This window comes from Bufo bufo, chromosome 2 (genome assembly GCF_905171765.1).
Source record: "Bufo bufo chromosome 2, aBufBuf1.1, whole genome shotgun sequence".
NCBI lineage: Eukaryota > Metazoa > Chordata > Amphibia > Anura > Bufonidae > Bufo > Bufo bufo.
In genome coordinates this window covers 470,035,877-470,041,876 of record NC_053390.1, presented here as the reverse complement: position 1 = coordinate 470,041,876, position 6,000 = coordinate 470,035,877, and positions in this window count along the sequence as shown.

Below are 6,000 nucleotides of genomic sequence, written 5' to 3'. Positions count from 1 at the left end.
AAAGCATGAACTGCAGTGGGGTACACACCTTAAAAACCAGGCACTCGCTGAGGCTCCCCCTGCTCCCTCTACCGCTGCTGCCTCGGCTTCCGCCTCGAGAGGAATGTTGCCACCTGCCGAGCAGCAAACAGAGGATGTGCCACCGACACCACCACCACCGCCACCGTCAACTAGCGTCTCCACTATATCACACAGCAGCGTTCAGCTCTCAATATCTCAAACCTTAGAGAGGAAGCGCAAATTCCCCCCGAGTCACCCTCGAGCCCTTGGCCTGAACGCCAGCATTTCTAAACTGCTGGCCTTTGAAATGCTGTCATTCCGGCTGGTGGACACAGACAGCTTCAAACAGCTGATGGCCATGGCTGTCCCGCAGTATGTGGTTCCCAGCCGCCACTACTTCTCCAAGACAGCCGTGCCTTCCCTGCACATGCAAGTGTCCGATAAAATCAAGTGTGCACTGCGCAACGCCATTTGTGGCAAGGTCCACCTAACCACAGATACGTGGACCAGTAAGCACGGCCAGGGACGCTATATCTCACTAACTGCACACTGGATGAATGTAGTGGCGGCTGGGCCCCCGGCGGACAGTTCCTTGGCGCACGTCCTTCCGCCCCCTAGGATCGCAGGGCATCATTCTCTGCCTCCTGTAGCCTCCTCCTCCTACTCGGCTTCCTCCTCCACTGCTTCCACCAGCTCATCCGGTCAGCCACACACCTTCACCACCAACTTCAGCACAGCCCGGGGTAAACGTCAGCAGGCCATTCTGAAACTCATATGTTTGGGGGACAGGCCCCACACCGCACAGGAGTTGTGGCGGGGTATTGAACAACAGACCGACGAGTGGTTTCTGCCGGTGGGCCTCAAGCCAGGCCTGGTGGTATGCGATAATGGGCGAAATCTCGTGGCAGCTCTGGGACTAGCCGGTTTGACGCACATCCCTTGCCTGGCGCATGTGCTGAACTTTGTGGTGCAGAGGTTCATTCACCACTACCCCAACAAGTCAGAGCTGCTGCATAAAGTGCGGGCCGTCTGTGCGCGCTTCCGCCGTTCACATCCTGCCGCTGCTCGCCTGTCTGCGCTACAGCGGAACTTCGGCCTTCCCGCTCACCGCCTCATATGCGACGTGCCCACCCGGTGGAACTCCACCTTGCACATGCTGGAGAGACTGTGCGAGCAGCAGCAGGCCATAGTGGAGTTTCAGCTGCAGCACGCTCGCGTCAGTCGTACTGCCGAACAGCACCACTTCACCACCAATGATTGGGCCTCCATGCGAGACCTGTGTGCCCTGCTGCGCTGTTTCGAGTACTCCACCAACATGGCCAGTGGCGATGACACTGTTATCAGCGTTACAATACCACTTCTATGTCTCCTTGAGAAAACACTTAGGGCAATGATGTTAGAGGAGGTGGCCCAGGTGGAGGAGGAGGAGGAGGATGAGGGCTCGTTTCTAACACTTTCGGGCCAGTCTGTTCGAAGTGGCTCAGAGGGAGGTTTGTTTAAGCAGCAGAGGACAGGTTCACAAGTCGCCAGCCAAGGCACTGTACTGGAGGACGAGGAGGAGGTGGAGGGGGACGAGGATGACGCAAGTTCACAGCGGGGTGGCAGCCCAGGCCCATCACTGGTGCGTGGCTGGGGGGATACGGTGGACGATGACGATACGCCTCCCACAGAGGACAGCTTGTCCTTACCCATGGGTAGCCTGGCCCACATGAGCGAATATATGCTCCAATGCCTGCGCAACGACAGCAGAGTTGCCCACGTTTTAACGTGTGCAGACTACTGGGTGGCCACCCTGCTGGATCCCCGGTATAAAGACAATGTGCCCACTTTAATTCCTGAACTGGAGCGCGACCGTAAGATGCGCGAGTACAAGCGCACGCTGATAGAGGCGCTCTTGAGAGCATTCCCACATGTTACAGGGGAACAGGTGGAAGGTGAAGGCAGAGGAGTGGCAAGAGGTCGCCAACGCAGCTGTGTCACGGCCAGCTCATCTGAGGGCAGGGTTAGCATGGCAGAAATTTGGAAAAGTTTTGTCTCCACGCCACAGCTATCTGCACCGACACCTGATACGGAACGTGTTAGCAGGAGGCAGCATTTCACTAACATGGTTGAACAGTATGTCTGCACACCCCTCCACATCCTGACGGATGGTTCGGCCCCATTCAACTACTGGGTTTCGAAATTGTCCACGTGGCCAGAGTTAGCATGTTATGCCTTGGAGGTGCTTTCCTGCCCGGCGGCCAGCGTTTTATCTGAACGCGTATTCAGCACGGCAGGGGGCGTCATTACTGACAAGCGCAGCCGCCTGTCCACAGCCAACGTGGACAAGCTGACCTTCATAAAGATGAACCAGGCATGGATCCCACAGGACCTGTCCCTCCCTTGTGCAGAGTAGTCCTTATTAACTGCCTAAAACATGTCTTGTTGTGCTACGGGCCACTTCTTTATTTGATACAAATTTTATGAAACCCACAGTTGAATGAAACTCTTCTCTGTCTGGGCGCCGGGGCCTAACCAGATGAAAGTGGCCGGTTAAACTAACGGGTGACATGAAGCCATAACCTCTGCCATGCTACCTCTGTCTTCTGTCTGGGTGCTGAGGCCTAAGTCAAATAAAGCGGTCTTCTGCTGTGCTGGGGGATATGAAGCTAATCTCTGACCTCTCTCCTCTGTCTGGGTCCAAAGGCCTAAATCACTGAAAGAGGCCTTCTCCTGTGGTGTGTGATATGATGCCAGAATATGTGCTGTGGGGCCTCTCTCCTCTTCCTGGGTGCAGGGGTCAAATAAACTAAATTGTGGCCTACTCCTGTGGTGGTTGATATGATGCCTGATTCTCTGATGTGGAACCTCTCTCCTCTGTTTGGGTGAAGGGGTCAAAGTAACTAAATGGTGGCTTCTCCTGTGGTGGCTGATATGATGCCAGAATATGTGCTGTGGTGCCTCTCTCCTCTTCCTGGGTGCGGGGGTCAAAGTAACTCAATGGTGGCTTCTCCTGTGGTGGCTGATATGATGCCAGAATATGTGCTGTGGTGCCTCTCTCCTCTTCCTGGGTGCGGGGGTCAAAGTAACTCAATGGTGGCTTCTCCTGTGGTGGCTGATATGATGCCAGAATATGTGCTGTGGTGCCTCTCTCCTCTTCCTGGGTGCAGGGGTCAAAGTAACTAAATGGTGGCTTCTCCTGTGGTGGTTGATATGATGCCTGATTCTCTGCTGTGAAATCTCTCTCCTCCATCTGGGTGTAGGGGTCAAAGTCTTTCAAAGTCGCCTTCTCCTGTGCTGATTGATATAAAGCTGATGGTTGTGCCATCTCACATGGTTGCCAGGGTCTGATTCAATGGGGGCCTACTCCTGTGGTGGGTGATCTAAATGCCTGATTCTCTGCTGTGAAACCTCTCTCCTCCGTCTGGGTGTAGGGGTCAAAGTCTTTCAAAGTCGCCTTCTCCTGTGCTGATTGATATGAAGCTGATGGTTGTGCCATCTGACATGGTTGCCGGGGTCCCATTAAATTGGGGCCTACTCCTGTGGTGGGTGATCTAAATGCCTGATTCTCTGCTTTGAAACCTCTCTCCTCCGTCCGGGTGTAGGGGTCAAAGTCTGTCAAAGTCGCCTTCTCCTGTGCTGATTGATATAAAGCTTATGCTTGTGCCATCTGACATGGTTGCCGGGGTCTGATTCAATGGTGGCCTACTCCTGTGGTGGGTGATCTAAATGCCTGATTCTCTGCTGTGTAACCTCTCTCCTCCGTCTGGGTGTAGGGGTCAAAGTAACTAAATGGTGGCCTACTCCTGTGGTGGGTGATATGATGCCTGGTTCTCTGCTGTGGGACCTCTCTCCTTTGTCTGGGTGCTGTGGTCAAAATAATAGTAAGTGACCTTCTCCATTGGTGGGTGACTTGAAGCCTGATTCTGTGCTATGGGACCTCACTCCAATTAATATTGTTTAATTTTTATTTATTTTATGTTAACTCATCATTTCCCTATCTACATTTGTTTGCAGGGGATTTAACTACATTTTGCTGCCTTTTGCAGCCCTCTAGCCCTTTCCGGGTGTGTTTTACAGCCTTTTTAGTGCCCAAAAGTTCGGGTCCCCATTGACTTCTATGGGGTTCGGGTTCGGGATGAAGTTCGGGTCAAGTTCGGATCCCGAACCCGAACATTTTTCGAAAGTTCGGCCGAACTCGTCGAACCCGAACATCCAGGTGTTCGCTCAACTCTACATAAAATGCATATGAGCAATTAAGGGTGCGTTGTACTTTACCCCTCTTCAGCTTATTGTAGTGTCTTCTGTTCGGCAAGGACCTGCGTGGCGTCCCACGTGATCGCTTGCCTTACCATGTGATGCTGCACGTGATGGTGATGCGGCTTGACGTCACACGGGTCCTGGTTGTAGATGCAGTTATAGATGTACTCCTGTATTGCTGGTATTTGTCAGTAGGAGTACATCTATAACTCAAGATAAAACAGTCAACTTCAAATTAACGTTTGAAAAAAACGCATTATAACCGCATAACATACCGCAAGCATCATACAATGCGCTGAGTACAATAGAAACAGCCTGTACAACTCAGCGTAGAGTTTCACAACAGAGGAACACATCTTATCTATATTTACAGCATGAAATAATTCCAATGCACTATGTTTTCCATTATAATCCAAAATAAACAATGTCAATAAATGACAATTCAGTTGCCAACGAAATCCAGTCCAGGATTTCGAATCAACCCAACAGAACTAGGGTAACACCCCTTAAAGAAAACCGCACATAAATCCTCACTCGCTCCGGACATACCAGTAATTGACCACTGAGGAAGAGACCAGAAAGTGTCTCGAAACGCGTCTGGTCTGAGGAAACAGTGAGGACTTCAAAGGATCGGACTTTAAAGTGAAGATTGTTTGATGAAAATATTCACTACCGCGACAGATTTTCAAATCTTCCTACAGCTGAACAGGATTGGCCAATCAACAACCAGGACCCGTGTGACGTCAAGCCGCATCACCATCACGTGCAGCATCACATGGTAAGGCAAGCGATCACGTGGGACGCCACGCAGGTCCTTGCCGAACAGAAGACACTACAATAAGCTGAAGAGGGGTAAAGAACAATGCACCCTTAATTGCTCATATGCATTTTATGGAATGTACTTTTATAACGATATAGGCAATATCCACTAAGATTATTTGGAAAGCCTACATGCAAATTTGAGCGAACCAGCAATTTACCAGGAGAGTCGCTCTCTCTTTAAAAGACGAGCATCCTATGACCTGTAGAATCCGATAAACATAAGACATATTACTTATACGGCTATAATAGCAGTTAACCCAAAGTGTTCCAACACATGAACACTTTCCCTCTTCGTCCTCCGGCAGCACACCATGGGTTAAACTTGGCCTCGATAGCTACTTGGACCGCCCACCTAGTTAAAACAATCAAAGATTAATTAGTTCATTAGCCAGTACATATGTAGGACATCATCTCCAGTATCCCCTTGTGTTTTTTCATTGTCCTTCAGCTGACTGGCCGGTAGTTGTATACGGCCAGCTGGAAGTATGCCCACCTGGTTTGTTGTTTTTGCTTTATGCACGCCATGTATGGTCCCTGGCGTTTTCCTTCTGAAATTCATCGGCGCGCCGGCAGTAGCGCGGGGGATCGGAAGTCAATGTCCCGAACTTCTGGTGCGGTGGAACGCACCATGTGGAACGCAGACGCTGGGCATCTGACGTCACAGGAAGTGCCGGTTTAGGCGCCAAATTTGAATTATTTAAGCTAGGTAAGCTTTTAGCTCGCTCCCCTTGTGCCGAGCTTTTGCGATTTAAAGGTAAATTGCCTGTCCTGTGTCAGGCAGCCTTCTTCTCCCCCTGCAATTTTAAAGACTATATGTTTTTATCTCTTTTTTGCAGATGTCCAGCTCCAGCAGTAAGAGGTCTAGAAAGAGCAAATACAGGCTGTGCTGCTCATGTGAACAACCTCTCCCAGATAAGTGCTTGGAGGAGATGTGCACTC